This window comes from Zootoca vivipara, chromosome 1 (genome assembly GCF_965207765.1).
Source record: "Zootoca vivipara chromosome 1, rZooViv2.hap1.1, whole genome shotgun sequence".
Classification (NCBI taxonomy): Eukaryota; Metazoa; Chordata; class Lepidosauria; order Squamata; family Lacertidae; genus Zootoca; species Zootoca vivipara.
Window position 1 is genome coordinate 128,379,120 of NC_142582.1, and position 27,408 is coordinate 128,406,527.

General features: G+C 44.3%; 1 protein-coding gene and 1 non-coding gene across 23 annotated transcripts in view; both read left to right on the forward strand.

The window, feature by feature from the left end:
- Window positions 1-190: 190 nt before the first annotated feature.
- On the forward strand, window positions 191-263 carry TRNAK-CUU (transfer RNA lysine (anticodon CUU)). Its single transcript has one exon. It is a non-coding gene; the product is annotated as a tRNA-Lys (tRNA).
- A 4,570-nt stretch (window positions 264-4,833) lies between these two features.
- Window positions 4,834-27,408, forward strand: part of KTN1 (kinectin 1) — a 98,215-nt gene continuing 75,640 nt past the window's right edge. For 21 of the 22 annotated variants that reach the window (XM_035103800.3, XM_060271034.2, XM_060271031.2 and 18 more), the window contains exon 1: window positions 4,834-4,940. The gene's annotated coding sequence lies outside the window, so the exon portion shown is untranslated. Of the gene's footprint in view, window positions 4,941-17,236; window positions 17,506-27,408 lie in introns of those variants that run through there. The other variant, XM_088674400.1, reaches the window with a different exon arrangement.

Sequence of the window (27,408 nt, forward strand, 5' to 3'; positions counted from 1 at the left end):
CAATGGCCTTTCACGCTGGTGTTTTGCGGCTGGAGGGCGGAGCCACGAACGCTTTGCATGCGCGCTCGTAGAGACCGCCGAGTCATTGCAGGAAAGGGCGGAGCGCGCACGCTCGTCAGAAGCGGAGATGGAGTACGCACGGGTAGCTCAAGTAGACCAACAACCCTTCTCGGAAGCAGCTTTGCACACTGCCCGGCTAGCTCAGTCGGTAGAGCATGGGACTCTTAATCCCAGGGTCGTGGGTTCGAGCCCCACGTTGGGCGCGGTTGTTTTTTCCCCTTTTCTTTTGTGGTAGTTTATCTACAAAATAAATGCATGCAAAATAAAACCCATTGAGCAAAACGAATCGTTTCTTCTCTCAAGAGTTAACGAGTCAAACTGTTGGAATCTTGCACACACACACAGTATTCCCTGGGGACTATGATCTACAGTATTCGTTTCTACAGCTCGGATTCATCCTTCCAAGGGTGTGTTGTAAATGTATTCGGCTGATTATACCGCGCAACCGAAACCAATTGCAGAGCGCCTGTCATTTCTGCACAATTTTTCAGTTTAGCCTAAAAAAGCATGCTTCGTTTTTAAATGGCAGGCATTGCAATAGGTGTCTCCCCAAGAGAGCTGTTCTTGCTGCTGAGAATCTCTCTGATAAAACAGAAGTTGATGTCTACTCCCAGGTAAACCTACATAGGATTGCCACCTTAAAAGAGAAGCACATGGGGTGAAAGAGATTAAGTAAAATGTGTTTCGAATCAATGACGATTTGAATTTATAGGAATTCATAGGGAGAGAAGGGAAAAGTAACATATATACTTCATGTTACAGGTAGGTAGCCGTGTCGGTCTGCTGTAGTCAAAACAAAATAAAAAAAATTGGCTTCCAATCACCCATTCCCACCACCCTTCTGAGTAATACCCCTCCCCACCCTCTCACTATATATAAGGGTCTGGTGACTTTTGTTTCAGTGTATTTGAAGAAGTGTGCATGCATATGAAAGCTCATACCAACGACAAACTTAGTTGGTCTTCAAGGTGCTACTGGAAGGATTTTTTATTATTATATATACTTCATGCACACCGAACTGTGTTATAAACTGCGCTATATACTGTTCTTCAATATACCTCATTGTTTGTATAATCAATGCAACCACACCAAATGGCATAAATGCTGTGTTTCTTTTAGCCTCTTGCTGCTTTTATTCTTTGTGTCAATTTCCCCAATAATGCAGTTTGCCAAATCCACAGGGTGAAAAGGGTTCCCCACCCCAGGTTTAAAATATTTTTGTGGCTGTTTTCCATAGCTCAGAGCATATTATGAAAATGAAATTAATGTAATACCCATTGAAACACAGACAAAAATAAAACTAACAAAAACCAAAGCTACAAAACCACAGAACTAATTGTGCATGGAGTGATCTAGTGCCCAGCCTGTCACTAAAAAGCCAGTCAAATCCATAAACCAAAATATGCCTGGCAGCCCTTTAGAAAGGCAAGTAAGCAAATGGAACTGTATTAATCCCTGCCTGTTGCAAATTCACTTGGCTGGATGAAGAGAAGCAGAGCTGGGAATATTTAAAGTGTGACCCCAGCACATGGGAAGGATGACCTTGAGGCTTCCCATCAATCCCACACCATGGATGCTTCCTTTCTGTTCCTCCCTGTGGGAACTTTGCACATTCCAGTGGAAGAAATGTAGTGTTACATTACATCATCGATTGTGATTTCCCAACACACAAACACAGAGAGAAAATCTCATTCTTCCTGCAGATGCCAAGTTTCTCTGTACTGTACAGTGCATTGACAGAAGAGGGAGCTCTTTTCCTTTGAAAGTAGTCAAAACAAAGCAGAAATATGTCTTCAGGGTTGAGGCCCCATTGAAAGAGATGAAATAGGAGTGGATAGATAGGCAGAAGCAGCACATTCTTCTCACAGGGATTGGTGAGTAAAGGAGCAGCCTTTGGACATGTGCTTTCTTATTAATCATCCAACGAAAAGTGTGACCACTGCAGTGGGAAAATGCAATAGTAATAATCTATTACACCCAAAACATGCTGTAATGAGCTCCGTATACCTGGAAGACTGGGGATAATCAGGTTCAAATTTCCCTCTCAGCCGCAAAGCTCACTGGGTAACCTTGGGCCATTCATTTTCTCTCGGCCTAACCTACCTCACAGGATTATTGTAAAGATAAAATGCAGAGAAAAGGATCACCGTGAACCACTGGTCCTTTTTTTTTTTTTTTAAATATTTTTATTAATTTTCCAATTAAAACCAATTATATCACATTCAATATTTCAAATTATACACATATATATATCAATCAAACCGAATGTTATGCCAAATCATCTAAATAATTTATTTTTGGGTTCCCATGCTTCAAGAAATTGGGAATTCCTCGCAACTGTCCACTGCCGTCTTATTTCTAAAGTTCAAATCGTCCTCCAAGCTCATAATATTCCAAATCTTCCCCTTACAGTCACATAGGTGTTTTCCACTTTCATCCGATTGTTCCAGCTGCTGAGATAAATATCAAACGAAGTTTCACAGATGTTCTTTCTCCTGTGTGAGTTAATCAGTCCAGCCTCCCCATAAATCTTCTTAGTGGAGCTCGAACCACTGGTCCTGAGACACTTGCAGGAAAGCCAGGACTCATTTCACCAACATTATTTTCATAGATTTGTAGAGTTGGAAGGGGTGACAAGGGTCATCTACTCCAACCCACTGCAATGCAGGAATCATACATGACAGGTGGCCATCCAATCTCTGCTTAAAAACCTCCAAGAAAGGAGAGTCTACAACCTCCCGAGGGAGTCCGTTCCACTGTCAAACAGTTCTTACTGTCAAAGTTTTTCCATATGTTTAGTTGGAATCTCCTTTCTTGTAACTTGAAGCCATTGGTTCGTGTCCTACCCTATTGAGGTAGATGACAGAACTTTATAAAACCATGTGTGGTATGGAGAAAGTGGATAAGAAAGTTTTCCCTCTTACTTCATATGTTAGAGCTCAGGGTCATCCATCCTGGGAGTGACGGGGTGGGGGTTATTGTTTTTGTTGGATACTACATTGTGCATTTTTGTGGTTCAAACCACTCTGCAACCTTTGGATAACAGGCAATATAGAAATTAAATAAATCAATAAATCCATATCCAATGGAACTGAAGGGTGGGAGGTTCAGGACAGACAAAAAGGAAGTAAATTACAGTATCTGACAAGGGTACAGTTGTAAATGTATGGCATTTACAGCCACAGAGGATAAGGTTATCCGAATCAGCATGACTCTGAATACCAGTACAGTAGCTTGGAAACTTCCCAGAGGCAACTACAGCAGTTGCCCGCTGTGGGAACAGGGCGCTGGACCTGGTCTGATCTATCAGTGCTCTCATGTTCTTACCATTGTACATAATTCATTTATCAATCCTAATGCATATTGGTGTGTGTGTGTGTGTGTGCGCGCTTTTAAGAATTATGTCTGTTTCATTCCATTTTTATTACTGTTTGCCAGCTGCCTCAAACCTTTGGAGAAATAGGTTAGGATAGAATTTTTTGCGGGGTGGGAGGGGGTAGCTGTTGTACACAGAATCATAGAACTGTAGAGTTGGAATGGACCCCAAGAGTCATCTAGTCCAACCCTCTGCAATGTAGCAATCTTTGGCCCAACAACTCTGAGATTAAAACTCTCAAGCTCTCATGCCTCTTGGCTCGACATCACTGGAGGTGATTTTACGGGGGGACATAGAATTTGAGGAGGTGACACGAAAGTGTTCAATCTGTCCTTTGGACCACATCAACAAGACCAGGGGGGGGGGGAGAGGGCCTTGTCATCTGGGCAGCCCCGGACCTCCATATACACTGCCCAGGGTTGCACCCTGGGGAGGCCACTCTGCAGTTTGACTTCATCCCCAGAGGCGCACTCCATTGTCTCTCAGGGACAGAAGGATGCCAACAGTAAGGGCACAGCAGCAGCACATGTGCTAGTCACCTATTAGAATCATCGAATTGTAGAGTTGGAAGGGATCCCAAGGGTCATCTAGTGTGGCGCTGATAACACCAAGGTTGCAGGTTCGATTCCCCGTATGGGACAATGAAAAATTCCTGCATTGCAGGGGGTTGGACTAGATGGTCCTCAGGACCCTTCCAACTCTACAGTTCTGTGACAGGTGACCAATCCAACCTCTGCTTTGATGCTGCAGTCATTGGACGCTGCCAGACTCAGGGCACAGGAGGCCAGTTGAGGCCACCGCCTCAGGCAGCATGGTTCCACAGGGGCAGCAGATCCCTGATGCGGATCTCTACCCCCTCACTCACCCCTTCTTCCCTGGTGGACCATTTTGTGGCTCGCCCTGGGGGGGGGGGCAAATCATTTGGCCCGTGTACCTCAGTGCTGCCTACACGGACGGGCAGCAGCATCTCTGCAGGGCTCCAGCCACCCAGCGACGGAAGATGCATGTGGGAACCAGCCCCGGGCGGCCCGACCCCATCCACCTCCCATAGAAACTCGGTCGAGGCTGGAATCAGCGAAACGAGGCGGGCAGCTGGGGGGGAGGCGGCGCGCTCTGCACGTTCTCAGAGGCACTCTTTCCCACAGGTGCCCCTGAGGATGTGCAGAGCGCCGTGAGGCGCGTGGTGGGGGGCAACCCGAAACCATGAGGCACTACGGGGGTTCAAAGTCCCGCCGCCACCGCCGCCCCTTTAACGGGCGGGGAAGCGGGGGGCGTCTGCCTGCCTGGATGAAAGGCCGGGCCGACGCCGCGGACGTGCCGGTGCCGCCTCTCCCTCCCTCTCCGCCCCGAAGGCCCGTCGCCGTGTGAGGAGGAGCCGTCGCCGCCTGCTCACGGCTGCCGCCGCTCCGCCTCCTCCTGCTGCCGCCGCCGCTGCTGCCCTTCCTCCTTCCCTCGCTTCCCCTTTCCTGACAAGCCGCCGGCCGGGCTCCTGCTTCCCCCTCAGGTACGTCGCGCTCCGGCTTTTTCTTCTTCTTCTTCCTCCTTCTCCTCCTCGTCCTCCTCCGCCGCCACCGCCTCTCCTCTCCCTCGGCCCGCGAGGCCGTCTCGTTAGTCAGCAGCCGGGCCCGCCCGGGTGTCTCGGCCTAGGCCGGCGGGCCCTACGGGGCTCCGTGAGGGGAAAGAGCGGCGGGTTGGCGGGGTCTCCCGGCCCCGCGGATCAGGGGTCGCCTCGTGGAAGAGAAAGGGGGGGCTCGGAAGAAGCCCCCACCCACTCCTGTGCAGGCCTCGCGGGGTTATTGGGGGGGGGGCATAAGGGCGGAGAGGGGGAGATGGGCGGCACTCTCGGGCGTCTTCTGCTTCTGCCGCTCAGGAACAAGGAATGGGGGCTTTGGGGGGGGAGGAAAGGGGGAACCCCCAAAATAATTAAGTGGGAAGTAGTTTCCTCCAGAGTCGGGGAATCCTGTTCTCAGACTGTTTCCCCCCTTCCCCCCCTTTTAATAGGAGAAATATTCCCCCCACCCACCCACAAATTCACCCCTAGAAGTCCCCACCCTTCTGGTTAGGAAATCCTGCGGAGATGTAAGGAAGGGTTGCTTCCCTTTTTCTAGCCTGTGCTGAAGGAATATAGGGAATCTCCCCCCCCCCATTTTAAAAAATTGTTTGGCCTTTTTAGTCCGCATTAAAAAAAAAACCTGACAATCCAAGTTGGGGCACACCTGGGCTTGAGCTCTCACACCTGGGAGTGTGTCCTGTTGAGCACAGTGCGATTTGCTTCTGAGTAGGCATTGCTTTGCGCTGGGAGTGGGACTAGAAAATGCCAGCCTGTCTGTGGGTGTACCTGAAGGGTGTGTGTCCCTCCAGCCCCATGATAATAAATCTGGGGTGCTAAACCTGTGGTCCCCATGTGTTCTGGATCTTCTCACTGTTACCCCCCCCCCACATAGCTGCCAAGTTTTCCCTTTTCTCGCGAGGAAGCCTATTCAGCATAAGGGAAAATCCCTGTAAAAAAGGGATAACTTGGCAGCTATGCCCCCCCCCGCCCCTCCGTTCATAAAAGCTAGGGGTCCCTAACTGTGCCTTCAAATCCCTGCTGATAAAATAGTTTGGGGCGGGGTCTTCTGTTTCATAGAAGAAAGGGTGCTAAAGTTGTAAGGAGGCCTTCAAGACTAAAGGATATGCTCTTACCTATGGAGCTGTGTGTTTTAAAATTTATATTTTATTTCATTGATGTCCTGCTTTTCTCCCAAGGAGCTCAAGGTAGAATACCCATCCCATTTTATGCCCACACACCCCATTTTATCCTCACAACAGCACTCTGGTTAGACTGAGCACTTTCAAGGGTCACCCAGCAAGCCTCCTAATTTGAACCCTGATCTCCAGTCATCATCCAATACTCTTAACCACCATTGCACACACAAGTTCATTTTAGCTAAAAGATTCTTTAGGGATAGACTTCCTGGGATAGACTTCCTGGGTGAAGGCGATGGCAGTCTTCGGAAGAAAGTCCTGTGGGAATATGGAGGGTGAATTCTGAGTGACATGGTGTAATTAATGAGAATCTGATTAGAGTGCAATATCTTGGGGAGATGTGTAGTATTTATGAGGAGGGATAGGCTGAGGTGTGGACTCCTAATTTTTGAAGGGCTCAAGGGAATGGAATTCATGCCTCGCAAGTTTGCTTTGCGGGAAGATGATCCAATGCTTGGGGGTTCTATGCTCCCAGTGCTATGGTTCCTTCGTTGGCCCTGAATGCATTTCTGGTTCACTCCTGGAGTGTTGGAATTCCTTCAGGAGTTCATTGCAGGTTCGTCTAATTATCGGTGCTCCCTCGTGACACTCTCATTGTGGACTTGATGGATCTTGATGATAGAGTGAGATGTAGACTTTGCGTCCAAGTCTCAAAGCAGACTTTTCTCTGCCTTGCTTTAACTTATTTACATTTGGATCAAGTTCTCAGTGCTGGTTTAAGTTTCAGAAATGAAATGTCAGCGTTCAAAAGAAAAATTGGCTGTGGATTTTGCCCTTCACAGGAAATAAGAAATTATACGTTGGTGGGCCCACTTTGGAAAATAGTTCTCATTGTGCCTGTGCTGTTCATATATGGTTCCTGGAAGATTAAGGAAATCTTGTGCTATACCTAAGGTAGACTTTAGGTGGTTTCTTAGGTATGTTGGCTCAAGCCTTGGTGTGAATTCTTCTTGGAAGGCTGTTCATCTGTGCTTGGCTGAACATGGGTGGGGGAAACAAAGACTTGGTTCAGGCAGGCTAATGCCTAGCAGTACAGGAACGAACTGGCACAAGCCTTGCGCTTGCATTCCCTTTCTCCCCTTTCTCCATGTTAAAAAACGTCCACTTCAGAGCTAATCACAGTTGCTCATGATGTTGGAGCACAAGGAACTGTGTTCAGATCCAGAACAGAAACTTTCTATTGGCTCATGTGTGATAGGGAAAGGAAGGAAGGGGATGTTTACATACCTTTGTCTAAACCTGGCTGTCAGTCTTCCTCTAAATTCGTAGAGCCTAGGGCTTGCTGATCAGAAGGTCGGTGGTTCGGATCCCCGTGATGGGGTGAGCTCCCGTTGCTCAGTCCCTGCTCCTGCCCACCTAGCAGTTCGAAAGCACGTCAAAGTGCAAGTAGATAAATAGGTACTGCTCCAGCAGGAAGGTAAATGGCGTTTCTGTGTGCTGCTCTGGTTCGCCAGAAGCAGCTTTGTCATGCTGGCCACATGACCTGGAAGCTGTACGTCGGCTCCCTCGGCCAATAACACGAGATGAGCGCCGCAACCCTAGAGTCAGTCACAACTGGACCTAACGGTCAGGGGTCCCTTTACCTTTAATGCCATGGTTGACCAAGTGAATTGTGAAAGAACATTGTCACCAATTAAAACATTTGAGGGAGGAGAGGCATTCAAGCAAGTGAACTAAATAGTTCATATAATAAAAGAAATGTAACTGCTGAAACAGATCAATTTCGTCACTTATTCTAAGGCATTTCTCTCCTCCCTCACCCCATTTTACTTTATTGAAAGCACTGCAATGTGTAAGTGAGGCCAGTCCTTCAATTGCAATGAAAAGTGAACATCGTTTTGCTCTTTATAAATTCTGGAACAGGGACTTGAAAAGCTTATGTTGGAGGAAGTAGAAGTGTACTACGGTAATAGGTTCTAGGCATAACTATTTCTATAAAGGTACCCCTCTTCACTCTTGCATGACAGCTGCATGAGTCTGCTATATACAGTATGCACCATGGCTTAATCATCAGGTTTAGCTTGATAAAACAGTTTCAGTAATAGATTCTCTGGGTTCCCTTTACTGCTTGCTGGGAATGTTGTAGGGACTTGGCATCTTGCATTTCTTCAAAAGATGTGGCGTACAGTACTTTGCTTCAGATGTCACTGACTTTAGGGAAGCAGTAGCTGTTAATAGAGCAGCAAATGAAGTCTTAACCCTCCAGTCCTAAATATACTTCTCTTGGACCTGTCCCATTGATTTCAGTGAACTTCCAAATATGTATGTGCTTAGACTACAGCCTAAAACGAATAGATCGTGTAGTTCTGTTTTCCTTGTATGTTAAAATTACAATAGTCATCTTCATCTTAAAGTAATGGAAAAGGTGAATATGAAGTTAAGGCATTTGTGTGGAAACTCTGAGTACAGTAGCTCTAATTAATTACTACTCGGCCTACAGCCTCCCTTTCAGGCTATGATAAAGTCTCAGGGATATGATTCTGAAGCTGCCTCCCCACCCCACCCCTGGTATATATGTGGGCAAATGTGTGAATAAACGAGCAATGAGCTTTCATTGCATTGCTTTTCTGTTCACCAACCTTGGATTCTTTTTTATTTTGATTTATGTATTTTGTGGTTCTGTAGTGTGATTTTATCCTGTGAACTGCCCTGAGACCTGCGGGTATAGGGCTGTTTACAAATTTAATAAATAATAACAATAACCTTGCAATTCAAACTCTAGTACAGGCTTCCTCAACCTCGGCGCTCTAGATGTTTTTGGCCTACAACTCCCAGGATCCCTAGCTAGCAGGACCAGTGGTCAGGAGGGGTGATGGGAATTGTGGTCTCAAAACATCTGGAGGGCCAAGGTTGAGGAAGCCTGCTCTAGTAGTTTACTTCTTGCCTATGTGTGCTATAATAATAATTAAATGGTCCTTAAATTTATGGACTTTAAAAATGAGCTGTTATGATTTCTAAGGTGATGTCCTAGTAATAATGTAATTCTCCCCCTAATCTGTTAGATGTGGAGTCCAAGCTTTGTTTACTCACTACATAAGAAGATAAGAGTTCTGCTGAATCAGGCCAAGGGCCAATGTAGTCCAGCATCCTGGTTTTCACAGTGGCCAGCCAGATGCCTATGGGAAACTTGTGAGCCCTGAGCGCAACAGCTCTGCCTCCTGCTATTTCCAGCAACTGGTATTCATTCAGAAGCAGCATGCTGCCTGCAATGGTGGAGGTAGAACATAGTCTGTCAATGGCTAATAACTATGATGGCTATTGTCAATTGATTAGTCTAACCTGCTTTTAAAGCTATCCAGGTGAGTGGCCACCTGTGCCTTTTATGGGAGTGAATTATATAGTTCAGCTATTTGCTATGTGAAGAAGCAGATTCTTTCAAATCCAACATTCATGTCCACCAGATGTCTGCAAGTTTGAGTGTTTACGGGAGTAAACCTCACTCTTAAGTGTGTACTGGAGTTTTTAGTTTGTATTCTAGAGCTAAACAATTGTATGAGTAGAACGTGTTCTGCTTGTACAGCAGGCTCTCCCCCTTCTGCCCTTGCACCCCCCCCTAAATCTGCTCTGGAGGAATCTGCAGAACAAATTTAGAGAGTATGTGGGGACAGGAGAAGGGGAGAGCATTCTGTCGCACAAGGAGAAATCTTTGTGCTGACAGAACTTTCCCCTTAGCTCTGTGTTGAATACATCCTGAAGCAGGGATCCCCAAAGCAGGGGGCCGGATGCGGCCCAATTGCCTTCTAAATCCGGCCCGCGGACGGTTCGGGAATCAGCATGTTTTTACATGAATAGAATGTGTTCTTTTATTTAAAATGCATCTCTGGTTATTTGTGGGACCTGCCTGGTGTTTTTACATGAGTAGAATGTGTCCTTTTATTTAAAATGCATCTCTGGGTTATTTGTGGGGCATAGGAATTCATTCATATTTTTTTTCAAAATATAATCCGGCCCCCCACAAGGTCTGAGGGACAGTGGACCGGCCCCCTGCTGAAAAAGTTTGCTGACCCCTGGACCTGAAGTATTGTAAAAGCCTGATAGAATCCCCACCTACAAAAAAAGTTGAGATTCCTGTCTCTTTAAAATTGTAATCAAGGATAAGACCTAAAATGTGAAGGTGTTCTTGAGGAATCTGATGCATATGCCAGATACTGTAAACAGGCTACAGAACTGGTAACACTGGAAACAACTATGCCATGCTAACCTTTTAATCTAACTAGCTGATCCTTTTTCTATACGCAGGATTTTCTCAACATAAGGAGTTTAGCAGCGGGTGGCTCGGAGGAAGACTCTTACAAGGGCCAGGAGTAGATGCTTAAAGCAGTGAAAATATTGGTAACGCTCCTTGTCCTATGCAGATTTAGTTGTGCCTAAACCTGCTGGGATCAACAGGCTTGGAAATGCCTGACATTGTGAAGGAACAGGCTGCCAGGAGTACTTAACTGAAAATCAAGCTGAAGATTGGTTATTTATTCAAGGAATAAAGTGAAGCACTCAAAATAGCATATACTGTACATAAATAGTGCCTACAGGACAAGTATATTGAAGTATGGTACTAACTCCTGGTAATGGAATAATGTTTGGTTTGGTTGCAATATCTTGCCGTCTAAAGAATGTGTATTTTAATGGGATTATTGGTTAGTAAGAGTTGGTAAGAACAGTATGCAGGAAGCTGGCCCTTGAGGATTGCGTGAACTGTTTAACAGTGAAATCAATTACTAGATGGGGATTTCCACACACACACTGCTAAATATAGTAATTTAAATTCCTGGTCCTTCAGCCTCAAAACTTTAATGAAAAGAAAGCTGTTGCACCTACAACACATTGGAAAGGGCACTGTTTAAATCTAAAATAGCATGCCTTAATCCAGTGCTTGCTTGTTGCAAATGCTGTCATTCAAGCTGCGCACAACGCAAGTGGGTTTTTGTTTTGTTTTTCCATTTGCTGTGTGCTCCAATTGAACTGCAAGAGCAGCTTACCAGAGGTCAATCAGTCAGTCTGTGACTTAAGATGGTTCTTCTAGACTACACTAGCTAGCTTTCTAAACCAAGTTACTGGAAAGTCAGTGCAATCAGAAAATGGCTCTTCCTCCTCTATTAAGGTTTGGCAGCTTGGTGATCCCCTAAGCATAACACAGGGATTGTCAACCAGCTGTGAAGGGTGCAGAATGTAGCCAGCAGGCTGCATCTGACTTGACAGATCAGAAGTAGTGTATACCTGACCAATATATGGGAGTGATAATGAAAACTTTATAGGGTTGTCATCAAGATAAATAAGTGGGAAATGTTGCTGCTAGTTCAGAGCCTTAAGGAGAAGGTAGAGTGCCAATTTAAATAACCTTAATAACTGTGAAGAAAGGCAGTAGTAACTGTGTTCTATAAAAACATGAGCCACTGTGGCCCTTCCCTCTGTTAAGTGGTGCAGCAAATACCGTAGCATGCCTTTGGTCATGAATTATTTCTATTGAAGACTGCAAACAAGAGTTTAGCATGCAGGCTGCAATTGTGAACCCACTTACCTAAGAGTAAGCCCCACTGAATCTGTGTTGCAGCCATAATTGTTCTGAATATGTACCATAGTTTCAATAGAGGAAAAGAAAGCACAACTTTCCTCTTGAAAAGCCTTTGCTGCTTCCTTTGGAAGGAATTGTAAAAGCACAACAAGTTTGTTTGGATCAAGGTTGGCTCTGTTTTGGGGTTCTCAACTAGAATCTCTCAGTTCTCTGTGTGGCTGTTAAGCTTGCAGGCTTCCCACAGGCAACTTGGGAGAACAGGATGCTGGACTAGATGGGCTATTGGCCTGATCCAGTAGGCTGTCCTTGGGAGTTGAAGATATTCCAGCATTCTGAGTCCTTGGGCAACCAGATGGTATGATCAGGAAAGAGCTGTACCTCGGAGTGCTGGGGCCCATAGAAGGCCTGTTCATTTGTTTATAGCATTTTTACCTTGCTCTTTGGTCAAGAAGGCTACCCCCAGCAACTTAAAAGAACAGCGGACAGTCCCTGCACTCAGGCTTAACAGTCTGAACAGGCTGTATTGTTGGATGCTGTGCCCAGGTCCTGCTTGCAGGCTTCCCACGGGCATCTGGTTGGCCACTGTTTCCTCAGGTGGCACAATGAGTCAGTGCACCTGACTGTTAAAACGGGAGGTTGTTGGTTTGAGGCCACCCAGGGATGGCTGTGGGCAGGATCCCTGGATTACTGGGGGTTGGACTAGATGACCCTTGGGATCCCTTCCAAATCTTAAGATTCCATGATTCTATGTGAGCAGGGTGCTGGACTAGAGGGGCCATTGAATGGATCCAGTAGGCTCTTCTTACAGTATGCTCTTAACCTTCATAATTAAAATATTTCCCCTTTTCTGCATAAAAAGGTGGGGAAACTGGTTTTTGGAGGAGATAGCAAATCTACATTTATGTAAATGTGTGTAAACGGTATCGCTGTTCTCTCAGTAAACACTCCGGATTCTCAATTAGTCTCTTAAGATGTTTTGATAGCATTTGCAGAACTTCCTTATTTAATGCTTGTCTGTTAACAATTCTACTTCATGTGTCTGAAGGCTGAAGCCTTGGAGAGCTCTTGCTTCAAAGTTAAGCGCTCAGGCTTCTTTAAGGGTATTCTCTCTTCCTCTTCAGAGAGTAATATTGGGAGCTGTGCCACGTTTCATACCATGTAAAAGGAAGAGCTAGACTGAGCTTGCAGAGGGCGGCGTGATTATGCAGCTATAGCTGTGTAGCAGCTCTCTCCCCTGCCCCCTTTCCACTCTTCCTGTGCTCCACCTTTTTCTACTTCTGAGATTAGATTATCATAGGTCAAAGTACTTCTAGTTGCTGTTTGAACCAGATTACAGTATGGGCGCTGGGAAAACTGAGCAGTTTGTGTTGGGGAACTTTAGTAAAAGCAGTAAAGTTTTCATTCCTCCCTTCAGGCAAAATGACTTGGGGGGGGAGAGGGGGGGAAGCTTTTCTGTGCCAGGGGTACAAGATAAGGGGTTGCTGAAGCAGCTTCCCCATGGAAGTCATAAACACATCACAGTGAAGATAATGAAATGGTGGTTTTGGTTCTGGAAAGATTTTAAAAAGTCCCCTTGCAGTGAACAGATTGAAGTCCTACTGCTCACTGCTGTTTCACAAAGTGGAACTAACTCATTTTTTCCCCTTTGCCCTCTTTCACATATGCTCAGATTTAGACAAAATACTTCAGATTCCTAAGAGTCAAAAGCAAATATTTATGGCTTGGCTTGTAGAACATTGAAAGAGAGACCCGATTAAATATTAGAATGCCAGCCCAACATTTTTAGAAGCCTAGGGAACCAGGCACCCAGGGTTTTTTACACCATGACATGCATATTTGACAGCCCTTTGAAAGTTAAATTAATCACTTTCTTGCAAGTAACATAAATTGCTCTTAAATAATGTTCCAGGTGGGTGGTATTAAACTGAGTTTAACCCACTGAAATTAATGAAAGTGACTAAGTTAGGTCCATTAATTTCAGTGAGCCTGCTCTGAGGAAAACTTAGTTGAATACCACCCAGTGTTGTTAAATAATTTTGATGGAAAAACACTGAAGTTTTGTAGCTGTCAATTGATGGTACAGTACTTTAGAGCCCACCAAAAGGTCACACAGCTCCTTGAAAGCACATGGTGTTTACAGGGTAACATGAGCAAAAGCCAGGACCCTGCCCTGAAGAGCTTACAATCTAAATATATACTGTGGTGCGCTGAGAGGTGGGGAAAGAGATGCAAGGATAAATAGTGATGATTGTAAGCAAATGCAATTATGCATCTTTAGAGTTTGTTACTGTTGGGGATTATGACTAACGGGATGAGCCAAAGTACTCGGTGTTTAGGATCTGCTTTTTCCTGTTCAGGTTTTAATAAGCCTTAGGAGTTGTTTTGATATGTGCTTTGCTCCCATATCAAGTGATATTATGAACAGTATGTTTTCCTGTTGAAACTGCAGGTGGTCTGTGGAAGTCTTTAAACCAGATTAAACCAGTGTCTGTCTTTGCCTGCCCCAGTTTTCATGAAGTTGGGAGTAGTCTCTGCATTCCTTTTTCCTAACTCTTTATATTTTAATGGAGGAATATAAAAAGCCGACTAGGAAATGTTTGCATTCCTTCCTTTTAAAGTATTTCTTTCTCCGTTGTGCTGGGTGATTGCTCAACATTTGAAATGTGGAAGTGTGTGCCACACAGTCCACGTGAAAAAAGTTTGTGTAACACTCGGTGCCCATCTTGGTCCCTTTATGAGTTTGTTTTGCAAGAGCTGAAAGTAAACACTGCAGCACACAATTCATAATTGCTCTGCTGCAACTAGCTGGACTTAATGAGTACTGTAGCTTAATTAGATTATATTTGAATGAATACATAAATTCTTCAAAATGAGCTTGAAGAGATATTAGTACATCAAATAAAGATGGAGAGATTTCAAATTTGCCTCGGTAGAAGCCTTCAATGAAAACCATTGTAGGGCAGTGACTATCCTAGGCCTTCATAACTTGTTTTATCGGGCTTTATGCAACCCAACAGCCATACAGGACCACCTCCAGTTTTAAGGAAGCTCTGGTGCCCTTTCATGGACCCCTCTGGTGGAGCGGTAGACAGATGCCTATGTGAAGCCCATAAGCAGGAAATGAGAGCGACATCACTCTCCTGCCCATGAAAATCCCCAGTAATTGGTGTTCAGAGGCCCACCATCTCTGATACTGGATGCAGACTACTTGATTAATGGCCATTGATAGACTTACCCTTCATGAATTTGTCTAATTCCCTTTTAAAAGCTGTCCAAGTTTATGACCATCACTACATCTTGTGATAGCATACTCAGTAGTTTGCCTGTGCGCTGTGTGAAGAAGTCATTTCTTTTGGCTGTCCTGATTCCTGAATCGCCTACCATTTAACTTTACTGGATGTCCTAGGGTTCTAGTATTGAGAGAGAGAGAGGGCGAGATAAGCTTCTCTGTATCCCCTTTCTCTATACCACGTTTAATTTTATACACCTCTGTCATCTCCCCGCTTTACACACCTTTTTTTGCTAAGCTAAGCAGCCCCAAACCTTTAGCCTTTCCTTACAGGGGAGTTGCTGTAGCCATTGATCATTTTGGCTGTACTGTTCTGCACTTTCCCCCAGCTCTACGATATACTTTTCAAGGTGTAGCGAACACCGTTTTGTACACAGTATCCGAAGTGCTCTTTTCATTCCCTTTTCTACTGATCACCAACAGGGAATTCACCTTTTTCATAGCTTCCTTGTATTGGATATTAGCAAGTTATTCACCGCAGCCCCAATATCTCCTCCCCCCTACTTAGTCACCACAGGTTCAGACCTCAGTAGTGTATATGTGAAGTTAGGGTTTTCTTCTTCTTCTCCCAAATGGAATCGGCTCTTCCTTACACTGAATGGCACTTGCCATTCTGCTGCCCATTCACCCAGTTTGGAGAGATGTTTTTGGAATTACTTGCGTTCTTCTTTTGTCTTTCCCACCCTGAATAATTTGGTATCATCAGCAAACTCTATACATATGCATGCAAAAGAATGTGCTATATTCAGAAGTAAGCCCCATTGAATTCAGGGGGACTTATTCCCAGATAATAACACATAAGATTGCAGGCTGAAGTTGCTGAATCAATGTCTACTCAGAAGATAGTCCTATTGAATTATTTGAGGCTTACTCGTAGGTAAGGGGGGATAGTATTGCAGCCTTAGTATCGGAAGGGATTGTGGGTTACTGATCCATCCCTGGTTTTAAGGAAGTGTACTTTATACATAAACCTTTCCTGGAAGGTGTTGCTTGTTTCAGCTTGGCTGGCAATCATTGTGTGTGTCATCCTTTCTCCTCAGTGTAATTTGGTTGTCTTTCCTGACTCAGCTAGAGCTGTTTGCTTTTTTCTTTTCTTTTTTTCTTCCTTTTTTCTTCTTGTTTTATTTCGCAATATTTTGCAATATTTCATTCAGTAACATCTTTAATCATTCCTTCAGTAGCACCTTAAAGACCAACTAAGTTTTTATTTTGGTATGAGCTTTCGTGTGCATGCACACTTCGTCAGATGCCCTGACGAAGTGGCATGCACACGAAAGGTGCATGCACACGAAAGCTCATACCAAAATAAAAACTTAGTTGGTCTTTAAGGTGCTACTGAAGGAATTTTTTTATTTTGTTTCGACTCAAACCAACACGGCTACCTACCTGTATCTTTAATCATTCTTTGCAATACATACTATACATATCTATCTATCTATCTATCTATTTTCCATATTTGTACCATTATGACTTCCCCGCACCCGTGCTCAGCTTCCATTGTTAGAGCTGTTTTCTTTTGTGGACCAGTTTCTCTGACTTACCAGGCTGAACTTGGATGAGGAGGGGTCTTCCTCTGAGCAGTGAGATGGGCTAAATTTTCATCGGGTCACTTCCCGTCTATCATCCCATCATTCACTTCCTCACTCCAAGCATACAGTGAGATGATGTTCTGTAGCAGTGCACATCCCGGGGGTAGAGAAGGCAGAATGTGATATGAGAGGCTGTTTCAATAATACATAGGCCCTAAAGTGAAATAATTGTCGTTTCATGGACAGAAAGATGAGTGTAATTTAGGATCCAATTCAGTCATGCATCCAATGAAGTGGACTGTGGTCCTCAAAAGTTATGTCATAATAAATTTGTTAGCTTTGAAGTGTTGCAAGACTCTGTGGTTGTTGTTTTTGTGTGTGTGTGTGTGTGTGTGTGTGTGTGTTTGTTTGTATGTTTGTTTGCAGCAACAGGCCAGCTGGAAATTGCCCCAGTACAGTATAACAAAATTGCATGCAGCTGCTGAAAACCAGCTGCAGCCATTACATTAACTCTTAAGGAATTTGGTGTGTGCTGGCTAGAGCTGAGATGGAGCAGAAGCAGGGAAGCAATGGAAAGGGGAGGCTCAAAAAGCAGGGAAACAGCAGGGTGGAGCTGGATTTTAAGAAGGATTTGGCATTTTGCAGTGGGAAGGAAGTGATTCACAAGTCTGTCCATTTTTGCAAACAAATCCATGAAAACTAAAAGCTGAGACATTTTTACTAGCATTTGACAGAAAGCAAATCATTTGGCTCATTGGCGTATGTGTGCTGAAAGCAGGGGAGAACAAGCTCTCCTACAGAAGTTTCCTCTCTGTCTCTTCAAGCTTTTCATAGCTGCCTCATTTATATTGATAAAGAGTCTCCAGTGCACTGGATTGAGGTGACCCTTCAGACCTATTGCTGATTTCTTTTTCTCCTCCTAGGTGTAGCTTAACCTCAGGAGATAGGAAGGAAGCTTTTATAACTTGTCATGCGTCACTAGTAGAGAAATACGGTATGTCTCTCCTTATATTTATGGTGCTTGATTCCTCCCCCCCCCCCCGCTTCCTTTCACAATCGTTCCACCAGATGCCTGGGAGTTTTATCAGCAGCATTGGGTTGCTTGCAGGATGATTTGAGCCTAGTCACAGCTTATTTCTGATAGTTTTGACCCTGGGAAGATGACTAAGCAGTTGTGTGCCAATGTAAATCCTTCTGGCATAGCTGTAGGCAGGACTTGGACTTGCAGGTAACTGATGGGGATGGCAAAATGTCCTTAAAAGCTTGGATTCATCTTTGATCCCAACTGAAGACCTTCCTCGCCACCACCCCAAATGACTTTAAAGAAAAGTCTTAAAATGGAAATGGCAAGTGACAAACTTCAGAATTTCATGCAACGTGTATAAACTGCAAGTACTGGTGGCATTTAAAATTGGTGAGGGATTTGGAGTTGAAGGATGAACAGTGAAGGAATCAAATTTGCAAGTGGAATTGAGTTATTCAGAATGAGCACTGTCTTAACTGGTTGGCTAGCCAGCAGAATGGCAGAGGAGATCTAACCGTAAATGGGCAGAACAGTGCATATTGTGTGATGACTCATCTCGATTCTGTGTGTGTTTTTGTGATTACTTGTGAAAGTGATCTTGGTTATATTGGAAAGATCTCTAGAATCTCAAGCGCAGTGATGTAGCAGTGAAATAAAGGCAGAAACGAATAAGGAAAGGGTTGACGCTAATAACAGCAAGTAACAATGGTGCTGTATAATTGTTTCCATGGACATGAGTAGAATGCAATGTATAGTTTTGGGTTCCTCATCTTGAATGCAACAGCTCAGTGAACATAAGAAGCTGTTTTCTAGACCATAGGTCTGTCTATCCCTGTATTGTTGACTCTTGCTGACAGTGACACTCCAGAATCTCAGGCGGGGTTATTTCCTATTGCTGTATGCTTTTTTCTGTCTAGAGATTGTAAGGAATGAACCGGGGATGTTTGGTTTTACAAAAATTCCTTCCAGCAGCACCTTAAAGACCAACTAAGTTTTTATTTTATTTTGCACACTTTTTCAGATACACACAAAGGTAAAGGTAAAGGTAAAGGAACCCCTGACCATTAGGTCCAGTCGTGACCGACTCTGGGGTTGCACGCTCATCTCGCATTATTGGCCGCGGGAGCCGGCGTATAGCTTCCAGGTCATGTGGCCAGCATGATAAAGCCACTTCTGGCGAACCAGAGCAGCACATGGAAACGCCGTTTACCTTCCCGCTGTAGCGGTTCCTATTTATCTACTTGCATTTTGACGTGCTTTCGAACTGAGCTCATACCAAAATAAAAACTTAGTTGGTCTTTAAGGTGCTGCTGGAAGGATTTTTTTTTTTGTTTCGACTACGTCAGACCAACACGGCTACCTACCTGTAACTGGTTTTACAAAGCATGTGCTCTGCCATGGAGCTATGCCCCCCACCCCCGCCATTCAAATGTTACCTTTGTGTGGGAAGTGCTATGGCTCAGTCTGATCCCATTGACACTCTGTGTAAGATATCCTACCTCTCTATGGTGTTGTCACCGACTTTGCATGAGAAGTCCTTTCAAAGTAGAAAGCTGGCACATTAAGCAAAAGGCTGAGCTAGAGCCTCCTGTGACCCACTAGCTTTCTGCATAATAGCTATCTGCATGCAGAAGTCTTGAGAAAATACAATCCTCTGTGTATGTTTCTAAATTGGGCAGACTTGGGAGGGTTGAACACATCCTCCACCCCACCCCACCCCCAAGCATCTGAATTAGCTCTGACTTGGTCATGAAAATAGAACCAGGCTTAAAATCTCAATTTTTCATTGCTCATGTGGTATGACTTAAACTAAAAGGGCAGGTTTGCCCTACTTCATATTATATCAAAACCAAATTTAAGCAATTATTGGTGCAACACTTGATGATCCAAGAAAATGTCTCTCAAGATTTATTTTGGAGCTCTGGTACAAAATTGTGAATAAAGTTGCAATCCTAACCTCACTAACTTCAGAGTAAAGGTAAAGGTAAAGGGACCCCTGACCATTAGGTCCAGTCGTGACCGACTCTGGGGTTGCGCGCTCATCTCGCATTATTGGCCGAGGGAGCCGGCGTATAGCTTCCAGGTCATGTGGCCAGCATGACAAAGCCGCTTCTGGCAAACCAGAGCAGCACATGGAAACGCCGTTTACCTTCCCGCTGTAGCGGTTCCTATTTATCTACTTGCATTTTGACGTGCTTTCGAACTGCTAGGTTGGCAGGAGCTGGGACCAAGCAACGGGAGCTCACCCCGTCACAGGGATTCGAACCGCTGACCTTCTGATCAGCAAGCCCTAGGCTCAGTGGTTTAACTTCAGAGTAAGTCTCATTTAATTCACTGCTAGCACTCGTATTTGCTTTGAAATTGCTATGGTCTATGTAAGAAATGTCCCTTGGAGCCAAGCGGTACCTAGCAACATGTTCATGAAGATTCTCAGCTTTCTGAAGCTTTAGTTCTAAATGGAAAACTCAGATTGGTTTCTAGAGTCAAATCGTACTGGAGTATTGGCAGAGTTATTTACCAACAATTCTGATTGCACCATTGAGGGCACTAGGAGAAGGGGACGACAGAGGACAAGATGGTTGGACAGTGTTCTCGAAGCTACGAACATGAGTTTGACCAAACTGCGGGAGGCAGTGCAAGACAGGAGTGCCTGGCGTGCTATGATCCATGGGGTCACGAAGAGTCGGACACGACTAAATGACTAAACAACAAAGATAAGGACAGCATGCAAGAAGCTGAATTGGTCTTCTGAAGCCAATGCGTATACCGACTCTTGTTTTTGTCTAGAAACAAAAAATATTCCTGTAGTTCTTACTGGTAATAGAGCATTGAACATGAAAAATGCAAGTTTTGCTTCTGTTTAGCCCATACTTGCACCTCCACTATATCTGTCCACAAGCGGACTTCCTTTGAAGGGTATGTAAAAGAAAATACTGGTACTTGTAAGTTTCCTCTAAATCAGGCATCCCCAAACTTCGGCCCTCCAGATGTTTTGGACTACAATTCCCATCTTCCCTGACTGGTCCTCATAGGTAGGGATCATAGGAGTTGTAGGCCAAAACATCTGGAGGGCCGCAGTTTGGGGATGCCTGCTCTAAATGTTCTAATGCTAGTAAATTTGTTGGGGAGATTAAAGTAATGTGTGTGTAGTTCTGAATTCTCATGGGACTTTTCATAGATAAAACCCCTATGATACATTACTGGTGTAAGGTTACATGCTAAACTTAGTACTGTACCATGCTTTTGGCATGGCAAGTATACAAGAGGAGTAGCAGTATTTATCTTTTCAATGAGCTAGTCTTCACAATATGGAATCATTTGTTTCCTAAACTGAAGCTTGTATGGGTGCTATTCTCTGACCTTGAATATTACTGTTTTTAAAAAAACCCACATTTAAACACAAACTCTTCAAACACATACAGGGAATTGGTGGGATAAAGAATGATATTTGAGGGGGGAGTGTTGGTTAAATTTTATGTGATTTGGTTAGAGCAAATATATTAAATGTAGAGCAAGTGTATTAACTGAGCAGCATTTTTTAAAAAGTCATACTGCCTATGGAACAAATGTCTGCAGGTGGGTGAGAGAGACTCGATCAGTGCATTAAAACACTCTTCCCTTTATAGAACTTTCTTTATCCTTGTGTGTCTTGATGGGAAGCCTTTTGCTCATTTTCCATGTCCTGATCTTGTGTGATGCTTGAACTGAGCCATTCAGAGAGGCAAATTTAACCATACAGTACTTCATATAGCTGAGGGCAAAATCCTTTCTAGAGTAATCTTCCAAGTCTCATTGAAACAGGCAGAAGATTTGCTACAGTGGAGCTCAGCTCCTGCTATGCTTATAGTTGTTCTATCTAAAGTCACGCAGGTCTATCCACAAGCCCTGCATTGGTGGAATAATGCCTGTGAAATCACATGGAAGCTGCTTAAAACTCCTCTGGGGAAAAGCTGGGCCAGAGAGTGGCATGTTAAGTATTGAGCTGGGCTAGTTGAAATGCCCCTGGTAGATTGTCACTGTCTCAAAACTACCCTAACTCAATTTAGAATCTTGTGTGCTGGTTCATGTGTAACCCTTTTTCTCTTTTGGAAAATTCTTCCATGCAGTCAACATGTATTACTAGAACTGCATATGCATGTATTGTACATTGTTTTAAATGTGGTCTAATTGACTTCATCCATTTGCATTTTATTTATTTATGCCATTTCTATACCACTGAATATATATATATATATATATATATATATATATGGTGTACAGACAGTGAAAGCAGCAGCGACAAACAGACCACTCGAACAATAAATATTACAGAAACACAGCTGCATGTAAAATGTTGCATTAATGCAAAATTACTAGCAACCACAATGCAGTTATCAATTCCAAGACACCTCCTCTTTCATGCTCCTGGCTTTTACCCGGAACTCCACCCATCACTCCTGGCTCTTACTTAGGGCGAAGACAAACTCACAGCCTCACCCATATAAATCTCCCAAAGCGGAGAATTCCTGGAACCTGCTGATATCACCTTAGTACAGTGGACCCTCCGGATACGAACTTAATTCGTTCTGGGGGTCCGTTCGCACCCCCAAAATTACGCAAATAGAGGCGCACCTCTGCACACACACACACAGCGCAATTGAGCGCTTCTGCGCATGCACAAGGTGCACAGAGCTCTTCTGCGCATGCACGCAGCGAAACCCAGAATCGTACACTTCCAGATTTGCCATGACCGTAACCCGAAGATTCCATATCCAGAGGGATACATAAGTAGAGGTACGACTGTAGTCTCTCACTCTAGGCTTGCTTTTCATGGGCAGGCCCAAGGTAGATGGAGCATCCTCAGGCTGCCCCCAGCTGTGTCTCATTCATTCTCTGCAGCCAGCCCCAGGTATAGCAAATTTGAAGAGTTTTCCATGGAGTCCCAAGGAAAGACTAAAAAGACACTCTTCCCAGTTCTTTCTCTAACCTCTGCCCATTTCTTCTTTGTATATAGCGACTATCAAATGTGATTAATAAAAATAATAATTATACAGGTTTGGAAAAGCAGGGTAAGCAATATGCAGATGTTAGTGTGCTCTGTCTCTGCTTGATATGTGTTGGATTACTGATGCCTACAGCTTTTGATGAACATACTTTGGCATGTGTGTAGAAATACCCTCTTCATACTAATTTGCTAGGTTGGAATGGGTCATTCCTCCTTCAGTTCCACGCTATCAGTAACTCCTTTCATTCCTCCTACTTAACAATAGAGCTATTGAATCTGCGGAAGGTTAACGAAGCATTTTTCTTCGTCAGCTGCCCAGTCTCTTTGTATGTGTGAACAGCAGACTGAATAGAAATAACAGACAAAATGTTACCGGGTCGCTGTGATGCGCGCTTTAAGTTGAAGGCCTGTTTGGGTTTCCAGATTGCCGGCTCCCTTGGGGTTTTGTTGCAGAAACCTGAAGTACTCCATAACATCTTTTTCCCATTTTGTTTTGTTGTGTCAAAACATAGGAGTGTGCTTCACCAGGCAGACTTCAGTTTCCAGTTGAGAATTCTTCTTAATCGCTTCCTCCTCTTTTCCCCAGCCTCAGATTATGTCTGTCCTTCAGGATGGAGCTCAATATCATTCTGCGTCAGCTACAAGTCTAGGGAGGTGTGATGTCTCTCCCATCTCTGGGTAGCAGAAACGGCCGTGAACTGTCCTGAGACTGCATGCTAGGGCCCAGACTACATGTATCTTTGTGTATGTGTGTGTGGTTTTTAAATAGGAGCTGCAGCTGGGGAGGGGGAAGAAACATTTGGATCAGGGTCATGCTGTGCTTGATTTTTGTTGGGAATGAAGCATGGATCAGGGAGCCCTTGTTGCTGCTATTAAAAAATATACACCAATGAACCCACCCATACAACTGTATGCAAACATGTCTTTGATTTAAAGTATACTTTTGGGGGGCCCTAGGAAATGAAGACTCAAAAACATAAGAGCAGCCCTTCTAGATCAGATTGATGTATAGTTATAGCATCTACGGTATATAGAACCTTCAGGTCCAAGAACAATATGCCTCTTAATACCAGGGTTTTTTTTGGGGGGGGGAGCACTTGGGATAGTAGTGAGAGTTCTGGAGGTGTGCTGAGATGAATACAGGAAGCGGCCAGTTTAGTGTTAAAATGCTAGACAAAAAGCACAGGAAACTCTTCTTCAGGCAGCCCATAGGGTGGATAGGATGTTTATACGCTCCAGGTTGGGGGAAACCCTCCACCTACGTCGGCATCTGTTCTCACTGAAATTTCTGTTCTCGTCTGGCACTTGGAGAAATAATGTTCACTACTCATAACTTCCTCTGTCGTATTCCTGCTAACAACTCTTAGTTGCTTATGTTCTACCCAAAAAAGCACAGAGATCTCACACATACACTGCCTCTGCTCTTTTCAAGCTCCCCCCCCCCCGCCTCACCCAGTATAGAGGTGAGATTGGTCTTATAGAGCTGGAATCCTGTTCTGATCCAAGGTGGATTTTAAAATTCATGTGCTTTTTATCCGGGAGTAGTGAGGACACTGATTCCTCCATCCTTTCTCTTGTTCATCTAAAGAAATGATGTTAATAGAGGGTGAATGTTCTTTCTAGTGGTGAATAGAATTGAGCCAGCCCTCTGGCTTGTCTCTGAAGAATAGCTGAACTCGCAATTGTCCAGGGTATTACTGCACTGTGGTGTTGGCTAGTAAGTGTAAGAATTGCAGCTATTCCCTCTCTTCCCTCCCTCCCCTGATCCCAAGGCCTTGGGAGCTTTGCCAAACAGCATTCTTCTGTGCATGTATGTGGAAGATAGGAATGCAGAGCATCCTACTTGCTCACTGGTTAAATTTTGGTCATTGTTTCGCATGAAGGAAGTTGACTGCTCTGTTCTCAGACGTACGTTATGGGCAGCTCAGTCTTTGCACAATCTTCCAGCATAACCCCTGGAACCCTCAGAGTTATCCTGGTGCTGAACATCTGGTCAAATCAAACACCTTCTGTCTATATCATTTGCTAGGGTAACCCAAGGCTTCGCGTGAACAAGGGTAGGTACTGTAAGCCCACAACTTATGTGCATTTAACTTGTACAGTTTCCAGATTTACACACATGAGGGTTCTGGGAGAAGAGACTTTGGGAATCCCATTGAACCCAGTGTATTTTCACTATACATGACTTTGGTTTTAGACACGATCCCTGGAACGTAACCCAAGCGAAAATTGCAGGGCAGGATCTGAAGAGTAGTTGGACAAGACATTCTAGGGTTGATTACTGCAATACGCTCTTCTGGGGGCTACCATTGGAGACTCTGAAACATATTATCAATTGCTAGGGTACATTCACATCCCCCCCCCCCTGCACTGGCCAGTTACACAGGTTGCTAATTTGCTTCTGGGCAAATACAAAGTGCTGGTTCTAAGCTTTTCAGTCTTGGACGCATACCTTCAAGTTCACCTTTCCCTTTTTGATCCAACCTACCAGTTGAAGGCAAGTCAGAAGGCACAATTTGCCATCCTCTCTTTACGGTGGATCTTTATAGTAATGGCTAGAAACAAGAGCTTCACAGTTATGACCCCACAAGCGTTGGAACCTCCTTCCTGAATAAGATAGGAAATAATAGCAGAAGCAGTTGCCTGATTTACATCGCTACATACCGTACGTAATGCTAGTGGTGGCTTTGAGTATTTATGGAGAAAAGCCTCTGTAGATGTAAAACACCTTGTTTGTTTGTTATGACTGTGGAAATGATGTGGCTTCTTTTTAGACAGAGCTGGCAACATAATTTAAAGTTATGACTGGAACCTATCTTATCACTGCAACAAGTTATACCGGTAGCAAGCTGGGGGATGACACACAAATTGTGAGCAAGTTTCCAAAGCTGTGGATTAGTATACTGGAGAGGAGATTACTACTGCTAAGAACAAAGTTCTTATCCATTTGCTTTTAAACTGCCACAAAGCTAATTTTTGAAGTGTAGTTTTGCCATTAAAATGGATTCTGTAAAACTACGAGTCCTTTCTCCTGGGTGAATAGAATATAATCTTATTTAAACCAACTGGATTTTGAAATAAATCCAACTTCAAAATGGATCTTGAATTAAATATAAACATGTCTAAATTCATCATCACTCAAAATGGAATGCTCTGCTATATTGTAAGTTACTTTTGTTGCGCTGCCCAGGTCTAGAACCTCACAAGGGGTACCGTATATTCCGGCGTATAAGGCCAGGCATATAAGACGACCCCCAACTTTTCCAGTTAAAATATAGAGTTTGGGATATACTCGTGGTATAAGAAATACGACCCGGCGTATAAGACGACCCCCGACTTTTGAGAAGATTTTCCTGGGTTAAAAAGTAGTCTTATGTGTACTTATTGGTTGTTTAGCAGTTAACCATGGTTCGTTGTTTACCAAGATCCCTGGTTATTACCTAACGTGAAGCTGAGATTCTTTGAAACTGAATTCAAGGGGAATGGGGAGGCCTGAGCCTGACACTTAGTTCAGGCTCATTCCATCATGGTTTACTACTCCACATGGTTTACTACTCAGTATTCACAAAAGCCTTCAAAGTTCACATTAGGAGGGTTACTGCTTCCTTGATGGCTCCTGTTCCCAGAGTCCTTTCCATGTTCCTCCCTCCATAGAATCATCTCTGTGTTACTGCCAAGCTGGCTTGAAGTGGAACAGTTGTGGACTCTCCTTCCTTGGAGGTTTTAAAGCAGAGGTTGGACGGTTGTCTGTCATGGGTGCTTTAGTTGAGATCCCTGCATTGCAGGAGGTTGGAAGAGATGACCCTTGAGCGTCCCTTTCAACTCTATGAAGTATAGCTAAGCTTACAGTGGCTGAGGTCAGCCCTTGCTGAATAATAGTCAAGTTTAGGGTGGGAGGAAACACAAAAGGGAAGAATATCATTCAAGAAGTGCTTAAGAACATAAATGAGGTCAGGACCCTTGCCCGTGCAGAAGTCATATTCTTTTTCCTTGAACTCTTTGGAGCTCTTAGTTCAGGCATGCATTGATAATGTTTGTAGGCTTGGAAACCTAGAAGTACCATAGAATGAGCTTCCTGTTAGCTGCCTTGCAAAGCTCGCATGGTGCCTGGACCTAGTTGGCAATTCTTTCCTCCCTTTGCCAAAACATTGCAGCCAGAATAAATCACACCTACAGTATGATGACGGTAAAGCAGCATAATTGACCATAGACCTTAGTGCAGAATTCCATCTTTGTAAGAAGCTGTGTAATTATACTCCTTCCCAGGCTTGGAAAAATCCTAGACATCGAAAAGCTGATGCTGATGCCTAAGAATGTCTCCTTTCTACCCTCCCTGCATGGAACTGGAAAACAGAGGGGGGGATTCCCAAACCCCTAATTCTGGCGCCTGCAACTCTTCCATAATAACAGCCCACCAGCCTGCAAGTCTGTGTTTGCCTTCTTTAAACCACTTTAACTGTGTGAGGTAGGGGGGAGAAGTGCAGTTGGAAAGCCTTTGGGGGTGACAAAAACGGAGGAAATGAGGTAGGGTTGTGACTTCGTGGTAGAACACACGGCTTGCATGCAAAAAGTCTGTTTCATTGCCTAGCATCTCTGACTTGGGCTGGGGATTGCTCCTGTTTAAAACCCTGGAGAGCCACAGCAAGTTGTTGTAGGTCAGGCATCCCCAAACTGTGGCCCTCCTGGTGTTTTGGCCTACAACTCCCATGATCCCTAGCTAACAGGACCAGTGGTCAGGGATGATGGGGATTGTAGTCCAAAAAGTCTGGAGGGCCGAAGTTTGGGGATGCCTGTTGTAGGTCATAGGGAGACAATGTGATGTCCTCAAGATGTTGTTGGCGTCCAGCTCCCATCAGCCCCAGCCTATGTGGTCAGGGATAATGCAAATG